Genomic DNA, 22,812 nt, shown 5'->3' with positions numbered 1-22,812 from the left:
ACAGTTTCCCATCAGATATTCCGTTTCGATATCAAAAAAATCCCCTGAGAATTGTGTCTGGTGACACTCATCTGCATGCGAACCTTTGCCCAAGGTCACACGGCTAATTAGAGTTGTGCTCAAAACTACAGCCCAGAACTTTGACTCTTGGTGTTAATATGTGACTTTATTTTACTGTGAACCTGGCCCCAATTAGTTGGGAACAGGGAAGAGTCCAATTGGATTTGATTTCAGAACTATAGCTTAAGATGCTGGGCTGAGGATGGGTTTTTGGTCAAGACGGAAGATGCCTGGTGACATGGTAAAAGCAGGGGATGGAGCACACAGCTAATTTTTACACAGAAAGGAGAAGAGCAGTGAGTGCATGAGGTTCACAAGTTCTGGAACTGGCTGGCCTGCCCGTGAGGAGCACCAGTGTGTGTATGTGTGTGCACGCACGCGTTTGCACGTGCTGTCATAAGGGTTTGTTTTAGCTGCTCGGCACTGAGGAGGGTCGACTTCAGGGAAACAACCACAGAGGGAGTGGTGTCTGGAGACAATCTTTAGGGCTAAGTAGGACTCACCCGCGTGGAAGAAGCCCAGGTAGGACACAGATGTGTTGGGCATATGCGGTCATAGGGAAGGCTCATGCACGAGGCCTTGTTTTGAATGAGCAGCACGAAGAGGGCTGTGGGAAATGGAAGTTTAAATTTAAATTTAATTTGCTAAGTAGATTTAAATTTATCTTGTAGGCTACAGGGTCATTACATGCTTCTCTAGAGATTGACTTGAGAACAAGCCGGGGTGGGGGTTCTGGAAGCATCCCTGGGATTAGGGATTTGGGTGGTAATGCAGGAAGCACATTTAGTGACTGTTTGAGCGAACCTGAGACTTTGACCCTGTCAGTAATGAGGAGTCCTAGCTGAGTGTGTGCATTGGTGGGTGGGTAGGTGGGTGTGCGCCGGTGGGGACGTCTGGAATGTGGTGTTGGAAGGTTGTGCCTTGCTGGAGGAATCCCAGGTGAGGAAGGAGGAGGTAAGGCTGTGCTGAAGCTGCTCTCTGGGTGGAAGTCTGTGGGCTGGTAATTGTGTGTGAGGGAGAGGTGAGGCAAGGGAGAAGGGAATGGAAGCGTGTTATGGGAGTCTGGTCCACACTTCCTGGATGCGCGGTGCGAGTGGCTGGGGTGTGCGTTCCTTTGCGGGTCACAGAACTGAGACAGAAGGCTGCCTTAGTGAGGAGGACTTCACCTCTCCTCACTTTCTGTGAATAGGGTGAGCGGGTGGCAGGAGGCTTAATGGGATTCATGCTTGGCAGCAGGTAAGCCACAGAATTGAAGCTGGAAAGCGTTAATCTTTTTTTTTTAAGTCATTCTTTCTTAATAATAATAGTAATAATAACATAATAATTATTTTGATGATATCCTGAGTGCTTCCCATGTGAGTGTGTAATTCTCATACTGATTGATTAAAGGAGACTTTATGATTATCGGTCTTATTTTGCAGATGAGAAAATGAGCTTTTGGTTAAGTTAGAGGTCACACAGCTGCTAGTGGCAAGGCTAAGTTGCAAGCCTTTACCTGAGCTATAGCTTCTTCACCATTCTCTGTGTCCATAGAATGGCAAGTGCAAATCAGTGGTGTTTTCCAGGGTTCTTCCTTGGAATACAATTGAGTGCACATGCACTGGGCCCTGTGGTTCAAGTGGAGTTTAAGTGCACAGTCAGGGGTTTAAGTGCATGAACAGGCTTCTCATTTCCCCATGGTGCTTGCTGCCCAGCTCTTCTCTCTTAAGACACTACCATCCCCTCTACCCTTTCGGTGTCTTCTCTCCCCAAACCCAGCCGCACAGAACAGAGCCTCTCTAGCACACCATCTGCACCTCTCCCTACATCCTTCCCTCTTTGGCCCTCTGTCGTATAAGGATTTGATTTATCCCTATAGAGAGGCAGTTGGGGCAATAAAATTACAAAGTAGGGAAGTGAGGGAGGGTCTTGATCCCTGACATTGCCCTTGACCTGTGGCTCCTCTGGATGTCCACAGTGCTGGATGTCCTCTGCACTTGAGCTGAATAGCCCCTGTTGGATCCTTCCTACCCTTCCTTGGGTCACACACACTCCTTCCTGCAAGATGGCCTTCTGGCTCAGGACTCTGAGGCATCGATTCCAGTTCTTCCTGTTATCTACCTGCCTCAGATGGGTCGTTTGCATTTCTGTGACTCAGAGATAAAGGCATTTTTCAGGTGAGGAGACAGATGCTAGAAATGGCACTCGGTAAAGTAAACAGGACCTTGGCTATCTCATCTTTGAACCCCTCTGGTGTCTGGTGCTCTGAAGACGTTCAGTACTGGCTGTTAAATGAATGAACAGCATTTACGGACACAGTGTAGGCACCAGTCACCAATTGACTTTATATGTTTGTTCCACTTTAAAATAAGCTCCCCGAGGATTTCAAGAATGCCTGCTTTGTTAATGGTCATATACCCAGGCCCAGAAGAGTGCCTGTCACATGGTAGGTGCTTTGGAATTATTGGTTAAATGAAGAAAGAGATCGATGTAGTTCACTGCAACTACAAGATAGTAGTGATGGGAGAGAGAGACTTTGGCTCACCCAGAAGCTTGGGCCTGTGGAGTCATAGGACTGGGTGCAAGACCACTTAGGCCGTAGCTGCCACAGTGGCATTGGGCAGTCCTGCTGTCAGGGTGAAGACTAGAGCCTGGGAGTGTAGAGGGGAGTCTCTCAATGCGCCATTCTAAGGGTGAGTGCATTTACAGCTGCCCTTTCAGTTTTCCTTCCATAGCCAGGTGGTTGTATTGACCTTGAACCTTCCTTTGTTTCCTCCATCCCTGCCTGTGCTGTTCTGTTTGCCTGGTTGCAGGCTGCCCGGAGTCTCTGCCTGTTGTAAACCTGTGACCCTTTAAATTCAAGGCCCAAACCCACTTTGTGCCATGAAGCCATTCCCGGGCTCCTTGCCCCCTTGTCCTCACATATATGTGTGCTCACATACACCTCAGTATCTTGTATTCAGTGAAGCTTGGGGGATTCACGTGTGCCAGGCACAAATACTGGATTCTGGCTGACGAAGACAACCCAGGCTCTCTCTCTATGGCTCTTTATTCCAGTATAGGAGAGAGACTAAAGTAGAGCATGGTAAGGCCCTACCAGAACGATGAATGAAGGAGCACTGAGAAAGGAATGACCCACCACCTGAAAGAGCAGGAGAATGCTCATGGAGAAGGAGACATTGGGTTGGGTTTTGACAAGTGAGTAAGAGTTCATATGGTGAACAGGGGTGGAAGAGTTTTCCAGATAGAGGGAGATCTAGGTATAGTCCTGAGGCCTTAACGTGTTTGGTGAATAGAAGTGTGTGTTTGGAGCTCATGGTGGAAGGTAGGGCTGGCTTGGGAAGGTTAGGTGTGAAAGGATGATGGCAGTTGAAGGGGGGCAGGAGGGCTTTTATTACTCTTTGAGCCAAGAAGAGCTTTGGTGGATCTGTGTTTCAGAGCGCTCTAGTGGCAGAGCGGTAGCAGGTCAAACCCAGAGGCAGGGAGCCCTTTAGGAGGCTGCTGATAAGTTCCAGGGTGGGTGATTGTGGGTCTGTACCAGCCCGGCAAAGAAGAGAGGGAGCAAGGGATTTCAGGAGCTGTTTGCTGTTAGAATCCTATCAAGCAGCTTAGTTCCTACTCTTGTCCTTCTAAATATTTGCCAGCTTATCAGCCTTGGCTGGAAAAAACTTCTATGTGACAAAAGCTTATAGGCTGTAGAAGCAGCAGCTGGGAGCCAGCAGCCAGTTCCTGCCTTAGAAGCGTGGGCTGGGCCTTCGTGGCTAGAGCAACCGGATCCCTCATTGTACAGGTGAGGAAACTGAGGCCCTGGGAAACGGGCATACTGCTGTGTCACATCCTTGTCAGCTGAGCTGGAGTTGGGCCACAGCCCGTACTCCCAGGCCAGATCTCTTTCAACGGTGCTTTTTTTTTTTAAATTTTATTTTATTTCAAAGGTGTTTTTGATTCTGTGTCTGCTGAGCCTGGCCTGACACATTGGTCTCTGCCCTAACTCCACCCCCACCCCCAGGGCTTTGCTTTGGAGAATTTGGAGGGGGCATAACTTGGAGATCATTGTAACTGGGCTTGAACCTTGTGCTTTGCACTTTGAAACAAGGTGATCAAGGTGGTTCACTTTGAGTGGGTGTGTGGTTGAGGATTGATTTCTTTTACTGCTGTGTATGCCCTTCTTTTCTTTTCTTTTCTTTTCTTTTCTTTTCTTTTCTTTGGGGAACCGGGGTTCTGACTCCATGTGTGTGACAGCCCCCAGCCACACCCCTCCTAGTTCCCTTTCATTTTTTACCTATTTTTTGCTTGCATAAAGGTTTTGAGGCTACCAGTATTAGATGCATTACAGGGTAGATGCTCTCGTTTTTCCCTTCCCTGTTAAACCTACCCCGTCACAACCTATCCCACAGAACCCATTAGCATTGCATTGCCTTCATAACACTTTTTATGTGGCAGATGCATTTTACAATCATTTTTATTACTTAGCTCCCAATTGCAATCCAAGAGATGGGTCAGCAGGGTCAGTCTTGTCTTGGAGAGTGTGGGCAAGAATTCAGGGATGAAGTACCTTCTCTCGGGGTGCTCTGCTTTAACTGGCAGAATGGGAATCAGACTCCCTTCTCCAAAGCTCTAGTCCTGTTCCTTACCTTTTTGCAGATAAGCATGAGAAATTGACTGGGAAGTCCTTAGCAGACCCTATACACAGGCATGAAGCTGTTAGTATTATTTCACTGTGTGCTAATTAGTATTCGCTGTCTGTGTCTCTGATTTTGGAAGGCAGCTGAGAACCAGGTTGGAGACCCCAAACCCTGAAGATCTGGGCTTTGCCAAGCTATCATTTGGCGTTATCATCACCAAACATTTTTGGTGTTTGAAAAGTAAAGACCTCTGTTTGCGCCACCCACTAGATCACAGTGCTGTGACCTTAAGCACATTCTGGAACATCTCTGAGCTTCGGTTACCTTCAAATAGAGATCTTCTATCTCAATGCACTTGTGAGAACCAGAGGAATTTCTGTAACAGTGCTTTATAAACCATAATGCAGTGTGCACATGTGGCGGTTTCTGGTGCTCAGCACGGGGTCTGGCACACGGCAATGATACCTTACCCTACCGGTGAAGATGGTGGGATTTAGACCCAGGCAGCTGCTCGAAGTTCAAATGGTGGCTGTAGTGCTTCCTGGGATGGTCCCAGGCGTGATTTACTTGACTTAGTCATTTTTAGACTTCTTATTGGTGAGGGCATCACTATTGAGAGTAGTGCACCTTGCAAAGTGGGCTGAGCGCTGCAGGCAGCCCTGGCTCTTCCAGGCTGTGTGACTTCCCTTCTTCTATTGCAACCATCCCACATTCTCATGGGGTTTGTGTGCTGTTTGCACTTCTGGGCCCCTGCAAGGTTTGCTTCCTTTGCAGGAATTGCGTGTGTCATGGCCTCACTTCAGAGCCCACTGTGGCTAAAATGGAAAGCTGGTATGGAAGAGTGGTGCTCGTCCTCCCTTAGAAGCTTGCGTGGGAACTGTTCATGGTGCAGGTCAGCAAGAGGATCAGGACAGGGTGGGGTTCTTTCACTGACCTTCAGGAAGTGTGTTTTGGCCTTATTCCACCCCTAGAATGGGCACTTTCCCTGCCATAGCCATTGTTAGCATTCCTTAATCACTCAGGCCATTAACCAGCAGATAACTGCCATGTCGAAGAGCTTTGGGAGATAGAGGTACCCACCTCCTTAGGAGAAGGTGGCTGTGGGCGGATGTAATGTGAGTTTTTTGGCACCGTTAGGACACCACTTTGTGGATGTTAAGGGATTCCTGTCCTTAATGTTAGCCTCGGTTTCTTGTCTGTTAAAGTGGCTGTAGCAACTGTATTTGGCTAACAGGTGGAGGGACTGAACTCTCTGGCCCGCCCAGCCCAGCCCTGGTTTGTGTCTGTGTCCTAGCGGGGGACTGCTAGTGACCCCCTCACTCCCCAGAGTGTTCTGATTTGGAGGGTAGATTGTATGGTTGCCCTACTTGTAGGTAAGAGTCGAGGGAGTAGGGCAAGAAATGGGCATGAGGCTAGGCCCATCATAGTGACTCAACAAATAGCCACTGTTTTTGTTAGAAGAGATGCTACACGCTCAAGAAATGTTGGTTCAGTGAACTACTTTTGTAAGGTAAGGTTTGAGGATTTTAGAAGATGTCAAGACTGCAGGCACGTGGGCTCTATCAGGGTCGATAGGAACATGTTGATGCCTATCAGAATGTTAAGAAGGTTTTGCCACAAGGGTGGTACAGTAGATGACGGATGGGGTGTGCAAGTGTACTGAATGTGTGTGGGAGCTTGTTGGAAGGACTGCGTCTTAGGTTAGATGTTGGAAGACAGGAGGCATGCAGTGGGGCAGCTAAAATTGCTCTGGCTATTAAAGCTAAAGAAACAAAATTGACTCTCTGTCCATGTCTATCCTCGAGCTGGGTTTTTGAATCATTAATTTTTCCATTCATTGGCCCACCTTGATAATGATCTCTGACACAACTGTGGAAGCCCAGTGCGGTACTAAATTCTGTGCCAAGAAGTCACCAGTGGAACCTGCACTTATCCTTCCTAATGAATTTCCACTGAAGATGGTTCTTAAGTTCCCAGGAAGAAAAACAAAAAACTTCGTTGGCACCTGGAGCTTTTGTCTTGTTTGGTATGAAAACGAATCATTTGCAAGAAGTGCAGCAGGGAGTTGCCACTAACAGGGCGGGGTGTGTGTGCCCTGACTCGTGGGAAAGGCAAACTGAAGGGATCTGGAGGGTAAGCAGCACCTTTTCTTAGAATGAGGTGAAAGGTAGGTCAGCTTTCCAGATGTCTGGCCATTTCCCAGCTGGAAACCTCTCTTCTTGACCACAGCCTTGCAGCTTTACTTGGGGGAATATTAGGGTTCCAGTATTGACGGTGAGGCAGGACCCTAAAAGATACATTTGTCCATAGATCTGGTGCACTCAGTACTCATTCATTGGATACTGTGCCGGATGTACTTGTGAATGAATGAGTGAAATTCTGGTCTGGGTTTTGGGGATGGAAAACGCATGCAAAAAGTATTTGGTGGTTCTCATTGGATGGTGACTGACTCTAGGGACCTGGGGGAAACTTGACAGATGAAGAGACTGTCATTTAATTGGATTTCGAAAGATGAGTGGGAATTTGATGGGCAAGAAGAGCAGGGGGCAGTTAGGTAAGGGAAATAACATGGCAGAGACACAGAGGTGAGAAAGTGCACAGTGTCTTGGAAAATTGGAGTTGTTGGGGATGGACCATCTAGTACAGAGGCCAGAGAAATGAGGGTGAAAAGGTGGGGTGGGGCTGAGATTGAGAATGGTCTTGATTGCTAAGGGGCTGAGGCTGCACTATGAGAGGAGTATCTATTAGGGGGCCCTGTGTTTTAGGAGGATCATTGGCTACAGTGTGCTGGATGGGGAGGGAGGGTATTAGTCATGGCATCGTGTCCTGTAGTAGTCCAGAGGGAAGCTGAATTGGGGTCGAGGCCTTGGACGTGCGTGGATGTTTTGCAGGTTAAGTAGAGGCCCCTCAGTCTTTTCATTTAAACAGAAGGAACCCAGACCTTGAGCAGGTAAAGCATGCAAAGTCCACAGCCCTGGTGCCAGCATGACCTCCAGGTGATCCCACCCTGTGCTCATTGTCTGTAGAAGGGTGACAGAGTGCCTGGTTGTGGAGATAGCTGTTTGTCAGGGGGAAGATCTCCGTTCCTTCTTATCTTTTAAGAATTCCATGAAATCTCTTAATTCTGGATGGGATTGGTTCTTTCTAGAGTTATCGAATCCCTAATCACTGGAGATATTCAAGCAGTAGCTGATTGGAATGTCAGTGACAACTCAGGTATTGATTGAAGACTTGTCGCAGAATGTTTTGGAGGTCTGCCAATCCTGACTTCTTTTTCTTATCCATCCCTTCCTTCCTTCCTCCCTCTCTCCGCCCCTCCCCTCTTTCCTCCCTTCCTCTCCTCCTTCCTGGGAGTAGCTGCTTGTAACCATCTTACCCGGGGGTCCTCTGTCCATTTGGCTTCTTAGGATCCTCTTAAGCTAAATTGGATAATGCGCAGAAGAAGTTGAAGATCGATGATTAGGCACTAAGAATGGTGGGCTGTAGTTCATGCAGAGTATCCAGGGAATGACCATTTTGGTGCCGATAGGTTAATATTCATTCACCAGGGAGATCTTTAGGGCCTGGACTGGCCTGCATGATCCTGATCAAAAGGGAATACAGGGGATCCCTGGGTGGCGCAGCGGTTCGGCGCCTGCCTTTGGCCCAGGGCGCAATCCTGGAGACCCGGGATCGAATCCCACATCAGGCTCCTGGTTCATGGAGCCTGCTTCTCCCTCTGCCTGTGTCTCTGCCTCTCTCTCTCTCTGTGACTATCATAAATTAAAAAAAAAAAAAAAAAAAAAAAAGGGAATACAGTTATGACTTTCTACCAGTTGCCATTTTTATAGGGCCTTACTGTGAATCTTATGTTTTCCTATGAATTACAGGTAGATCCTCACAACAGTGCTGTGTTATTTACTGTCCAAGTTTTACTGATAAGGATCTTGCAAGAATTTAATAAGTGTTTGTTGAGTGAATGTATGAATGAATGGATTATATAAACTAAGTAATAAATGAGAACTTGAGTTTTAAGAATATGTTTAGTAATGAAAAAAGCAAGTTGAACTCATGTAAACATTAATCAGTGTGTTATCAAAAGACAAAAAGAACTCATTAAGAATACCTTTACTCAACTACATTAAAAAAAACACACCAAAATACCTCCTACCGAAACTCTTTCACCTGAAAACCTCTCTCTTACCTCTTATAAGACCGCAGTCTTTAACCCCCACAAACCATGTGTCCACTTTTTTGTATGTGTACAGCATTTCCACTTAATATTATTACAAAAAAGTCTTTTTTTTTTTTTTTTTTTGGTCTGGGCTTTATAGTCTGCATAACTAAAGATTTGTTGAAATTGATAGATCGTGCTGTAAATATTACCTGTGTGGACAGTGGGATAGTTTTCAGCTTAAACAAATTAAATGCAATTCGGTATGTTAAAAAATTGCAGTGTAAACATCAGTGGACAAATAGCTCTCATTTCCTTCTACATTGTGTCCTAAAGACAACTATATGTTTTTGGCACTTCCACTTACCTGTGACAGTGATTGCCATCTTGTCCCTTGCAGTATGCGTTTATGTGAATATTTTTCTTTCACATGCTCTGGGATGCAGTAGAAAATGCATGGACGGTTGGAGAGGCAGGTTTGGGTTCACATCATGGCTCTGCCACTTGTTAGCCATGATAACCTTGCATTGGTTCCTTAGCTGTGTGAAAGGGGGTAATAGTGCGTTCCACGTAATGTGGTTGTGGAGGAATTCTGTGGTCAGTGTAGTAAAGCACCAATACCTGCCATGTGGTGCTGCTGGGATGTGTTATATCTGTCCCCTTTCTCTCTGTCAACCCACCAGATGATAAGACAACCAAGGTCTTTTCCCTGTATTTCCTTGTAGAGCGTGCCCCATAGCAGGTAGACCTTTACCAAATGTTTATTGGCTTGCTAAACAAGTTTTAGGCTCTTTGAAAGGGCAATTATCAGCACAAAATACTGAATATCTCTAATACTTTTCATACCAGTTGCCATGTAGCCTCCGGCAGAGTCATTAGCAATGTGTGAGTCTACTTGTTTCTCTATATCTTCACCAGTATTTAATTTTATAACTTGCATTTGTCTTTGCTAAGTTAATATGTAAGAAGTGGCATTTCATTATTCTTTTAATTTGCATTCCTTTAATTACTGAAAGAATTTCTGATGTAGTGGTTTAGAGGACGTATTTTCCTCTTATGTGAATTGTCAAATAGCAGTATTTAAGTGGGCTAGGGAAGCTTGGTGTGAAGGAGCTAAGAATGTTTAGTGTTTTGCATTGTCTGTTCTTTATTTATATATTAATTTATTCCATCGGTCAGTGTGTTTTGAGCACCTACTACACGCCAGACACTGTTCCAGGGACTACACATACTAAAACATAGTGAATCAAGTATGTGATCTGATATCCAAACTCCTCATTTAACATGTGTGGTATCTGAAGCCTCTGGAAGAGAGAAGTTTATTAACCAGTGCTGTATAGTGCTCAGTAGCAAAGCCAACCATTTCTTTTCACTGTGATTTCATGTGTTCTACATCAGTAGCCTTTTAAGCCATAGAAACATCCTAGAGATTTCAGAATTGTGACACCTAAATGACATCCCCAAACTTTATCTACATTGAGAAAGCAGAGACCTGATTTTTTTGTGTAGGAAATGCGATCACTTGGTTCTTCAGTCTTATATATATATAAACTCCTTCCTAGACTTTTTTTTGCCTCTTACATATATGTTTATTCTTAAATGAATAACCTTATTACTAAAGGTGCCTGGCTGGCTCAGTTGGTTAGGTGTCCGACTCTTAATTTTGGCTCAGGTCATGATCTTAGGGTCATGAGATCGAGCCCTTTGTGAGGTTCTGTGCTTAGCGGGATCTGCTGGAGAATCTCTCTTCCTCTCTGCCACTCTCCCCGTCCCCCCCTCCCCACATAAATAAACAAATCTTTAAGGCAGGACTAGAAAACAAAACAAAACAAAACAAAAAAACCCAATCCATGCAGTTTGGGCCAAGTGTGAACCTTTTGGACGTGTTTTTGGTAAACGGAAATAACAGATGACATATTTCTCTATCAAATAAAATAGTCAATTTAGATTTAATAAGGCAGTTCTCTTCAGGTAATAAAAATTCAACTAACTTGCCATAACTATCTTGTTTAAAGTCAATTAAGAGCCTCATATTCCTTACTTGCTGGGTAAAATTTAATAGAACTTCAGTTAAGCATTTATTGCTTATTTAATTCAAAATTAAGTTAATCACCACAGTTGGTAACAACCACTGAGTATTTAATTAACATTCAGCAAACTATCTTATTAAGTCTAAATTAGATACAGACAGGTCTTGTTTATCCCCATCACTCTGCAAACACCATCTCCCCACCTCCCACCCCAGAGGGCCTTGGGTTTTCCCATGGCTTTCCTCTTCTGATTTGTCAGCTTCGTTTTCTTCTGGTTGGTACCAATGTGGGCAAAGGAGAAGGGAAGGAAGTAGGAGTTCATTGTGTTATGAGGACTTTGGGCTTAGGGCAGAGGTGAAGAGTTTCTGTTCCATCCGTACTGTTTGATTCCATTCTTTAAGGATTACTGAACACCTTCTTCATGAAAGACATTCTTGTAGATACTTAGGAAGATCTAGAGGAAGTTACATTGACATATTTGGCTTTATTTTCTCATCTTAAAAATGAGATGATCAGGTTTAGTGCATTCATTTCACACATATTTGTTGACCTCTAGTTTGTAAAGCTCTTTGCTGCGTGTCGGGATGCCATGATGATTTGGAGACGGTCCTTGCTTTCAGAGAAGACACACAGTCTAGTAGGAGAGGTGTGGTAGGATAAATATTGGACAAGATGCTGAAGAGTCTTAGAATGATGTGATTCTGTGACCTACTATTTCCTCAAGTCTTCAGACTGTTCTATGAGAAAAAGGTCCTAGAGCCAACAAAGTTTGGTAAAGTCCAAATTAAACAAAATTAAATGGGTACCTTTACCATGGGACTCTCTGGGCCCCATACCATGACATTTGTTTCTCAAAGTTATTTGATCAGAGCGTCCCTATATTGTCGCCCTCCTCTTTTATTTATTTATTTTTTTAAATCCCTCTAGGACAAAGCATAGTGTTTCAGTGTGCTTTGGGAAAAGCTACTGTGAGCCATGGATCCTGTCTAAAGCGTCTGAGCCCAGGAGTGGTTGGAAGGGTTGGAAGTTCTACTGTGTATGGGAGGTATGCTGCCACAGTGGTTGATGTCAGACATCGAGACGTATGGCTACGGCTGAGGGTGTGAAATCAGAGCAGGAGGGCTGGGCTTGTGAAGGAGGGACAGTTGTGTAAGCAGAGGGGCCTGGAGGATTGGCAAGAGTCACCAGGAATGGGACAACTCTGAAATTCGGATGTGACTGGCTTGGTTGAGATGCCCTTAAGCCATGGACACAATTAGGACTGCTATTCGCCATAGCCTAAACCTGGAGAGGTGAGAGGCAGCAGAGTTTTTGGTGCAGAACTCTGCTTTAGACCGTGTTCCAATTGAGTGACTGCCCATCCGCACAAGCCATCGTTTCTGTAAGGTGTGACCCTTGTCTGGGACAGAGCCTCTTGTCTGTGAGTCCTGGTCTTCCAGGAGTGAGTCAGGGCTCGTCATGGATAGCTTCATCCCAGCAGGTCTCATTCCCATGTACCCTATCACATATCCTTTCCCTCTTATTCTGATGAGTCAACCATCTTCATTTTTCCTTCTTACTCTTTTGTTTCATCATTTTCATCTAAGGTGAGCTACCTTTTTATATTCTTCCTGAAAAGACATCTGTTTCATTTAAAATGATGCTACCAGTTTTCTCATCTGCAGTAGCAACCAGCAGATGGAAACCTGCTAGGTAAAGTGGAGGGCAATCTTCAAATCTGATCCATGGTATCATGGAGATCTGACCTCAGGCTGTGCTCCTTACGTCCGTATCTTATTACCCATTTCTGTATGGAAAGGAGCACAGGCAAGGAATGGGGAAGATCAGTGTTGTCTTTCTTTCTTTCTTCTTTCTTTCTTTCTTTCTTTCTTTCTTTCTTTCTTTCTTTCTTTCTTTCTTCTTTTCTCTTTTCTTTTCTTTTCTTTTCTTTTCTTTCTTTTTTCTTTTTTTTCTTCTTTTCTTCTTTCGCTTTCTGAAATGGGGCAATGCACTCCTGCGTTTTTGGCATGGATTCTCAGGGATCTAGGAAAGCTAGTTACCTGGAAAGCATAGGCTTGTATTGCCCACCATGAAAAGGCAGCTTCAGGGGCACCTGAAGTCAGTTAAGCGTCTGACCTTGGCTCAGGTCATGATCTCAGGGTCCTGGGATGGAGCCCTGTGTCGGGCTGCCTGCTAAGTGGGGAGTCTGCTTCTCCCTCTCCCTCTGCCCTTCCCACCACCCATTTTCTCTTTCAAATAAATAAATAAAATCTTTAAAAAGAAGGGAAGAGAAGAAGCAGCTTGCGTGTTTCATTCCACCATCCACCTGGACAGACACTTTGGTGATGAAAATGTCAGCAGGCCGCCTGGCAAGTGGCAGACCAGTGGGCCGGTGGTGCAGATCACCTTGAATGATATGGCAGGGAGCACAGGACACAGCAGAAGCCCCGAGAAGTCGTCCCCATGTGGAGAGGCTATTGGTAATGGCAGTGAGGTTTGGTTCTACTCCAGGAAACATTTTCAAAAGGTAGGAATTTACCCTGAGGGTTCTTTTGCTTCCTCTTTGTATTAAACACGAAACTCACCTTTCAGTCTTGGTGATTGGTCCTTTGTATTTCCCCAGTTACATATGCCTACTTGAAAAATCCAGAAACGTGTGGAAAGCTTTGATGTGCATAGTGCTTTCGAGCGTGGGCTCCAGAGCTGGACTGTACCCTGCTCGTACCACTAGAGCAGGCTCTACCACTAATACCCTACTTGTTACTTCCGTTCGTACCCGACCTGTTCAGGCCTCTGTTGCCTCGTCCGTAAAATGGGAATAACAAAATTGTCGATCTCCTTGTTGTGAGGATTACATGAGTTAATACTCATCGAACCCTCAGAACAGAGCCTGACACGTGCTAAGTCACCCATTCAATATTAGCTACTGTTTTTGTGTATTATCCTAATAGTCAGAAAATAGTGATTTGGTGAAAATATATTAGAGATGAGGGGATTTTGGGGGTCATTTTTTTAAAGATCTTGTTTTTAAATAATCTCTCCATCCAACGTGGGGCTCAAACTCATGACCTTGAGATCTAGAGTGGCTCGCTCTTCTGAATGAGCTAGCCAGCAGGGCACCCTCCTGGATCATCTTTTTAAACAAACTTTTAGCTCTGGGATAGCTCTAAGTTTACAGAAAAGTTGTAAAGATCGTACAGAGAATTTGTGTCTACCCCTCCTCCAATTTCCCTGATTTTTGGTGTCTTGCATTCTCATGGGCCATTTGTTAAAACTAAGAAACTGATATAGGTACTTTGCTATTAGCTAAATTCCAGACTCTGGATTTCACAAGTTTTCCCATTAACATCCTTTTCTCCAGGATATAGTCCAGGGTAGCACATTGCATTTCGTTGTCACATCTCCCTCACCTAGAATGGCTTTCAAGCTTACATCTTTTTTGACACCAAGGGAGGGGACTCTTGGGTGGCTCAGTGGTTGAGCGTCTGCCTGCCGGCTCAGGTCATGATCCCAGGGTCCTGGGATCGAGTCCCACATCAGGCTCCCTACAGGGAGCCTGCTTCTCCCTCTGCCTCTGTCTCTGCCTCTCTCATGAATAAACAAATAAAATCTTAAAAAAAATTAATAGCGAGAGAGGGATTCTTTATGGAGAAGCCTGTTAGAACCCATAATGTTAAGCAGAGAAACTAGAGCTGCTGGGGATGAAGTGGGACAGAGTGGGACCTACCTTTGTTGCCCTCTTCTGCTTCTGTGATTTGGAGGAGCCCTGGCAATGCGAGACTTGACTATCACCACGGTATGGCCTCCTTGTTTTGGGGGGAGGAGACTGAAGACCCAAAATGGAGAGTTGACAATGCTGGGCAAAGCTGGGGACCTAGGAGGGTCAGGAAAGGATCCTGGCAATGCCTTGATCCTGACTGACCCTGTTGTGGAATGGATGAGTGAGTAACAGCCAGGGACTCCTTCTCTGTAAAGTGGATTCAGTGGTCAGTGATAAGTCACAGGACTTAATGCCCCCAGAGGAGCACAGTTTTACCTTTGTGAAAATTAAGTGAGCCAAGGTGCTACCTTCAGGGGTGGTAGCCTGAAACACAGTAGGTTCTCAATAAATGTTTGAAAAAAGAAGCCCCCAAAATTAGGAAACTTTATCCTGAGGATGTATTTCAAGAAGACTGGGACAAATCACGACGGCACAGAGGACAGTCATTCATAAGGAAATCTGTGATGCTCAGGAGTGGAAGCAGTGTTTGAGTTTCTGATAAGCAGGATATACTGTCTGTTTTTATTCTTGGAGGCTTTTATCATACAATACTACATTATGTTGCAGTCTGACTTTCACACAAATTGGATCCCAAAACTTCTTACAGGAATTAAAAATACAAACTCGTGGGCAGTATGTGTTTTATAAATTACAGAAAACAGTCGTGTAAAGACATGGCATAGTAAGTGTAGTTAAGGCTGCAGCAGGCACTGATACCCAGGAGGGAGACATGGTTGAGGCAGCCGAGAAGGCACGGGGGCCGGGAAGCCGGATGAGGAGAGCAGGTGCACAGTGTGCTGGTCGGTGCCGGGAGAGGTGGAGGGAGGCCGTCTTCGGCGGGGCGGCTGGATGAAGAAGCTGGGGCAGTGGTGACAGTGTGAGTGAGCATCCTGGGGAAGTAAACCCTCTGTCTATCCCTAAGACTTTTTATTTTATTTTATTTTATTTTAAAGGTGTTATTTTTTAAGAATGGTTTTAGGTTCACAGCAAAATTGAGAGGGAGGTATAGAGATTTCTCATATCCCTCCTTCCCCATCCACACACCTAGTCTATCCATGTCCCCCACCAGAGTGGTAAGTGTGTACAGTTGAGGAACCTGTGTTTTTGTTTTTTTAAAGATTTTATTTATTCATGAGAGACACAGAGAGAGAGAGAGGCAGAGACACAGGTAGAGGGAGAAGCAGGCTCCATGCAGGGAACCCGATGCAGGACTGGATTGAGGGACTCCATCCCGGGACTTGATCCCGGGACTCCAGGATCACTCCCTGGGCCGAAGGCAGGCGCTAAACTCCTGAGTCACCCAGGGATCCCCAAGGAACCTGTGCTGACACATCATTATCACCCAAAGTCCGTCTTGGTTTAGTACATTCTCTGGGTTTTGGACAAATGTACGATGACACATATCCACCACTGTGTCATACAGACTATGTTGCTGCCCTAAAAATCCTGTCATCTGCCTCTTGTTTCCTACCTCCAACCCCAACATCTGGCAGCCACTGATCTTTGTCTCCCTGTATAACCATGTAGGATCTTGTAGAATGGGACCAACTGACTTTTGGAACCTCATCCCCATTGCTTTTGCTCACTCTTGCTTCTGTCACACCATTTTCTCAGTTTGGCTGTTCCTGCCATCATCACCCGCTTGAACTGACATTCAAGGTCCAGCACCTCCTCCATGAGGCAGGCCTTGCTTTCTACCTTTTGCCCCTAAGCAGGAAATAATCACTTCCTCCCAACATTCCTTTCTGCCTGGAATCTGGCAGACATATGGCAAATACTTGATGAATGGATGTACGGGTACACAGATGCGCAGAAAGATGGACGGACAGGTTTGACACTGCCCATTGTATGCTCAAATTTAGTTCCTTTAGAATAGGGCTTTAACTTGCTCATCTCTACAACTCCCCCCCCCCCCCCACAGTAAGAGCACTGAGAAGGTGCTCTTCTATTCATCCATCCTTCTATCCAACCCCCTGCCCACGCACCCCCCCATCCACATATCTACCTACCCATCCACCCACCAACCTATCCCTCATCCACCCACCCACGCACCTGCCATCCATCCACATACCCACCTACCACCCATCCCTCATCCATCCATCCATCCATCCATCCATCCCATAGGAGACTTTCAGGCACTTTCAGGGTTGTAGCCATGGATGTTCAGTCCATTTGTTGATATTCTGCATAGAGAAAGTAGTATTCTTTGGGATGTGTTTTTATGCCTGTAAGGTTTGTCTGTAATTTTTCTTTTTCTTTTGACACATAAGGGCTAAGGAAGAAATGGTTTGTTTCGTCTGCACATGTCATCGGTGTTCAAAGCAAATGCTCTCTCATTCCTTCAGCTGGCTTTGTGCTAAAGAGAGCTCACTGGGTTTAGAAAGGCACTGTCTCTCAGGGTATGTGGCAGTTCCTTAGTGACTTGCCTTAGGGATAAATGCCCGTTCCAGTGTTTTGAAAGATGGTGCCAGGATGCCACAGTGCTCCTGGTTGGGCTTCCTTGCTAATGTTTTTAGTTTTATTTTTTAATATAGTGACAGAATGAATACCGCTGAGGTGGTAAATGGGAAAAAGAAGTGCAGGGGAGTAAACTGTCTGTTTCTTGGGGCCTTATGTATTAATCACAGGAGGAAGCATCAGTCACGGCCAGATGAGAGAGCCAGGTGACTTACGTTCATGCCAGGTCTAAATCAGAGTGGCAAAATCGGGAGGAGTGGATGACGTTCTGCTGGGGAAGCTAAAGGTCCTCAGAGCAGCCGTGCTGGAGGATCAGAGACACCGTATAGCGCGGTGGTTCAAACCTAAAGGAGGCCGGAGTCACCCTGGAGGGTGTACCGCCTGACCCCACGCCCTCTGACTCTGATGACCTCACAGGTTGTGCCGAGGCTGATGGAACCACTGACCGAGGCCAGACCTCTGGTTTCTTTGTTTCTTAGAGATGGGGAAGTGAGACCCGGCGATGAGTGGAAAAGACTTGCCCAGAATCACACAGCTTGTCCTGCAAAGCTAGAGTCCAAACCAGGAGTCCTGACTTGCAGAATGTTCTATCCTGTCATCAGAGACAGTCCGGGAACTGTGGTATTTTTAGTTCTACTGCAGAGTGACAGCCCGGTTTCACCAGCTATGCCTGATCTGGTCATAGACTTAGTTTTCAGGGCCTCCCCTCAGCTCTCTCTGGCTATCTTTTCTTATGCAGTTGAACCACATCTGACCACTGCTGTGCCCTAGGAATTGCATTTTTTTTTTTTTTTTTTTTTTTTTAAGGAATTGCATTTGAACTAGAAGCGATGTAGCCCTGTGGTGGTCGGAAGGTGCGCACGTCAGCTACTCAAACCTTGACTACATGATGTAATCGTTTTCTCATCTGAGCACGAGGACAGTGCCACCTCCCAGGGCTGCAGGGAAATGCTGAGCAGCCCTCAGTGTACACTCTGGGGGTGTTAGCATCTGTTGCGATCCTTAGTACTAAAGAGGTTAACTGTGGGCCCAGGCTCTCCTAGTAAGTAGGGGGCTTCCTGATTATTGTAGAGGGAAGCTAGCGACATGGCTTCAGGTTTGGAGCACTGGGTTTCAAGTCCTGGCTTTGTTACTTATTTGCTGTGTAGTCTTGGGCACGTCACTGGACCTCTCTGGATGAGATTTGAAGCAAGTAGACTTTGTTTATGTAATAGGGCAGCGTAAGGAGCAAGGGGAAGTAGGGCAATTGGGAAGAGGTGGAGATCTGTCTACGGGGTATGGGTTTTGGGTTGATGGGGAATGAACCTGACTGAGCAGGGGGCCGGTGGAAGGTGCTGGGTCGCCTGAGGCTTGGTGTTGGAAGGAGCAGCAGGCCTGGGGGTGGTCCAGTGATGGTTGACGGGGCCGGCCTGCCTTGAGAGGAGCTTGCCCACAGTCCAGGAGAGATGTCATCACTCCCGTGCCAGGGTCAGTGGAGAGAGAGCCTCCAGGACTGCGAGCGAGGGGTAGTTGAAGTGAGGTGGGTACCAGTGTTGGAGCGTGACTGGGTAATCTGGCCAGGGTGATGGCATTTGCTTTGGACTGGGGCCTCGAGGCACACTCACGGTATGGGCCAGCTGAGTGATAAGACTCAGGATTGACCGTGACACCTTGGTTGCTGGGCTTAGTGAGCAGTGAAGAGATTAGATTAGAAAGGTGCTGAATATGTTGCTCCATCTTTCATGATGGGTTCGGTCTGGGAGAGGCCTGGCTACCAGTTGGGGTGGTCCTGGGGAAGGTAAAGATAAGATCTCCGCAAGTCTCAGTTTTCTCACCTGTAAAATGGGGATCGTACTGATGTTATCTCTTCTGCCTAGTTTAAGGACTGAAGTACAGTTGACCCTGGATAATACAGGTTTAAAGTATACAGGTCCACTTTTTTGAGGATTTTATTTTTTGATAAATACAGTACAGTATTGTAAATGTGTTTTCCTTCTGATTTTTTTTTAAATAACATCTTTTCTGCAGCTTTGTTGTAAGAACACAGTGTGTGATGTATGTAGCTTAACAAATACATGTTAATCGACTCTTTATGTTATCGGTAAGGCTTTTGGTTGTTTTGGGGAAGTCAAAAGTTATGCACAGATTTTTGACTGTGCAGAGTTGGTGCCCCTAAGCCCCGCATTGTTCAAGGGTCAACTGTACTTGTCCGTGGGAAGGCACTTCTTGCTTAAGGGGCACTAGACCAGTGCGTGTTGTCCCTGTTGCAGGGAAGCCCAAAGAGCAGGAGGTGCAGAGATACAGCTGCAGGAGGACGCTGGGAGGTCATCCTAGGGGGGAATGTGACAGCTGCTGCCGTAGAGGGTCAGGGATGCTGGGAGGGTGTGGGGTTTAAGAGCCCATGGAACTATTGCTCAGCTGGGCTCATTCAGTGCATACTCTTCTCCTTTCACAGTGGAGCTTTCGCCATGGCTGGGCCTGGGGACTAGGATGGGGGGACCCTGTGGTACCCTCAGTTCACCAGTGGAAGAGGAGCCAGGTTCTCGTGCTGTTACTTGGACAGAAGTATGTCAGGGCCTTGGGTGGAAGCCCCGCTATGCTTAGAGAGACCTGGGGATTCAGCTCATATCACCGATGGGGAGAGCCAGGGAGGCCTGGTGGGAGGTCTGTCCACAGCTGGGGGGCACTCCCCCGTCCCCAGGAGATGCCTGTACTCTGCAAGCCCCTCCCTGCCCACCTCTCCTCCTTTCTCTGGCTGTCCTGGCTCCCCTCCTCCTGCTGTACCCCAGCGAAGCCCACAGCCTGTCTCCCTTCTCCACACACCTTTGCTGGTCTCTGTTGCCCTGGGGGACTACTCTAAGCACTTTGGGGTGGGTGGCCCCTGTTTACTTGTCCCAGCATCTCCTTTTCTTCACGTCGTAACTCCAGACAATCCACGATCACTCTTCCAATATTTGTCTTCTGCCCACTGCCTCAAACCGCTCTTCCTTGGCTGGAGTTAAACTGCGAGTCATCATTTACCTCTGTGGTTCTTTTACCTGGGGGTCACACTGTTGGGCAGTCACAGGGAGCTTCCTGCAGATGCTTGGCTTTTGGCAGCCACCTTGTGCATTAGTGAAGGGCTTTTTTGTGCCTCCATGGTTACTGTCTGCCATTCCAGGGACTGGCTCAGTAGCTCATTGGTTCAGCTATCCAGGAGGCTGTGGTCTACGCAGGAAACAGACATGCAAACAAAATTGGGGCGCGGGTGACGTGGCGGGTGTGTGTGTACCATACGCAGAGGAAGTGTCCCAGCGGCAGGGTGGAGAGAGCCCATCAGGCTCTGAGGACATGCAGATGTGTCTGGCCATCGAGAAGAAAAAGGGACATTTTGAATGCACTGATGTGAGCTCTGTGTAGCCACGGTCCTCCCCATTCTCTATCATCGCAGAAGCGTGCAGACCCCTCCCGCCCCCCGTGGCTTTTGATTTTGTGCTGTCTTCTGAGTGAGGCTTCGGTTTGGCTCACACACGTACCTTGGACGGTACTGAAGCCCCTCCCAGGCTCCCGCCTTAGCCCTCTGGCTCATTGCCCTTCTCAGCCTGGTGCCCTGGTGCCACTGGGGCTGGGAGGATTGTCCAGACTGGTGTGTCTCCCTTGGTTTCCCCTGGGATTCCGGACCCCTGCCCTTCTGGGGTGCCCATATCTAGGGCACACTTGTCTCCCCAGTACATGCTGTGCACTTGTCCTTTCCTCTCTTGCTCTCGTTGTTTCCATTTAAAGCCCTCTTGAGCAGGTCTGAGTGTCTCCTGCCAGCAGCATTCCTTCTGGTTTACTGGAACCCCACTTCTCATCGTGCCAGGAATGCAGCCGTGCAGGGGACTTCGCAGAGCCACTCTGCAGCCTCTCCTCTCCGAGATCATGACTGCTGGCTGGAGCAGTGGCTGGCGTGGCCCTCTCTTATCTGACCCCCCCACACCCCCTAAGCAGGAGGCTGTCTTTCCCTTCGTCCTCTGTGCCCAGCCTCATCCTGCCTGTGTTCCATAGACGGGCAACAGCCCCTTCCGGCCAGCTCCTCTGCCTCACACCGGTGCCTTGCCCATCAGAAGCAACACAGAGGGCTGGCTGGGTCTGCTTTAAGGAGCAGTTCGACATGGTCTCCCAGTGCCTGGGACCGTGAGAAAGTTTTGGTTTGAATTCCCAATTAATTTTATTTCTGGGCAGAAATATATGCACCCTGTGTTTGGAGAATTTTTAGGAGACCTGCTTTGTGAGTGGAACCTAGTGAAAGGCATTTAGCTCTCGGTTTTCCTCCTGTTCTGGTTCTCATGGGCCTCTTTGATCCCTGACTATGCTTTAGGAAAAGCAGTGTCCCCCCGCCCAGCGTCCCACCTGGCCTCCCGCCTTCTCACTCACCAGCCCCCATGGCCTCTGGGGAAATCCTTTCCCCTGCTGCCCACCTCCACCCTGCCATGATCCCACCCTGCGCTGGTTCCAGGATGGTCTCCTGGCAGCCCCTTGCCGGTCCTATTCTATGCTTCTGCTATCTTGAGTGTGTTTCTGGGCACACTGGCTTGCACGCCTGTGTGTCTTAGCATGTGCTTTCCCGTTGGTCCCGAGGGCCCTTTGTTTCTGTCTGATGAACACCTGCTCATCCTTCAAAATACAGCACAGATGTCTCTCCTTCTCTTGAACCTCCTCTCAATCCCCCAGGAAGAAGTGAAAGCAAAAACAAACCTAAGTCTTATTGTGTGTGATATTGTTCTAAGAGTAGTATATGCTCATAGTAAAATATTTCGATGCAGAACCAAATAAAGGAAATGAGAACGACTCATAAATCTACTATTTAGATACAAGCTCTGTTTTTAATGATCTTGAGGAGTTCCTTTCGGTATGTTTTTGTACATTTGCATTTTGCTGACTTGATAGTCTTACTATGTATATAGTTTTATATATAGCCATTTCACCAAACGGCAGAGCATGAGCACCTTCTCATGGCATTAGGCATTATTCATGCATGTACTTTTTGCTGACTGCATATTATTCCATCTTCAGAATATGTCATAATTTTTAATTTTTTTTGTTGAGTAGCTGACATTTGAATTTCTAATTTTTCTTTATCGTAATTAGCACTATGATTGTAAATAGCACTGTCCTTTTTTTTTTTTTTTTTTTTTTACGAAATCTATTATCTGTGCTTCTATCACGTAGATTAGTAGGACATGAAATTGCTTGCTCCAAAGGCACAAACTTTTTTTATCCTTAATTTCAGAATAACTCATGGTCACTGAAGAAAATTAGGAACATATGGGAAAGCACAAGGACGAAAATAAAAACCACCTGTAGCTACTTGTAAAAACCAATGTGAAATTTGCTGTATAATTGCATGTGCGCATCTCTCTTTCTAGCTTGGGATCGGCACACAATTCTGTAAACGTCCCGATAGTAAATATTTTAGGCTTGTGGGCCTCATATGGTCTCTGTCACATATTCTTCTCTTTCTTTTTAAATAAAACTTCTAAAAAAAAAAAAAAACGTTCCTGGCTAGTAGGTCATGCAAATAGTTTGCCAACCTGGTTTTAGCCTCCAAAGTGGGACCAGGCTGTACATCCTATTTTGGATTTGTTTTCCTCCATACGGTAACTAACTGCCTTCTTACTGTTCCTCATGGTTTTCTGTTTTGTACTGCCCACATGGTATTCATGGTTTCTTGCTGGAATGCTCATGCCTCTGATATAGAATTTAAAACATGTTATATTGTGAATATTTGCTGAGATGTCTGTTTTTCACGTTTTATTTATCTCTTTCTTT

General features: G+C 46.4%; 1 protein-coding gene across 16 annotated transcripts in view; it reads left to right on the top strand.

Moving 5' to 3' along the window:
• Nucleotides 1–22,812, top strand: part of LOC121477519 (LIM domain containing preferred translocation partner in lipoma) — a 667,092-nt gene that overhangs the window by 2,465 nt on the left and 641,815 nt on the right. Inside the window, exon 1 of one of the 16 annotated variants that reach the window (XM_041731913.1) lies at nucleotides 21–582. The exons of 12 other annotated variants lie outside the window; for them this stretch is intronic. The gene's annotated coding sequence lies outside the window, so the exon portion shown is untranslated. Of the gene's footprint in view, nucleotides 1–20; nucleotides 583–983; nucleotides 1,015–22,812 lie in introns of those variants that run through there. 3 more of the 16 variants (XM_041731899.1, XM_041731900.1, XM_041731902.1) reach the window with 3 other exon arrangements.

The sequence above is a fragment of the Vulpes lagopus genome, chromosome 17 (assembly GCF_018345385.1).
Source record: "Vulpes lagopus strain Blue_001 chromosome 17, ASM1834538v1, whole genome shotgun sequence".
NCBI classification, from domain to species: Eukaryota; Metazoa; Chordata; class Mammalia; order Carnivora; family Canidae; genus Vulpes; species Vulpes lagopus.
Note: the sequence above shows the minus strand (reverse complement) of the source record. Positions and strands in the feature narration are given on the sequence as shown.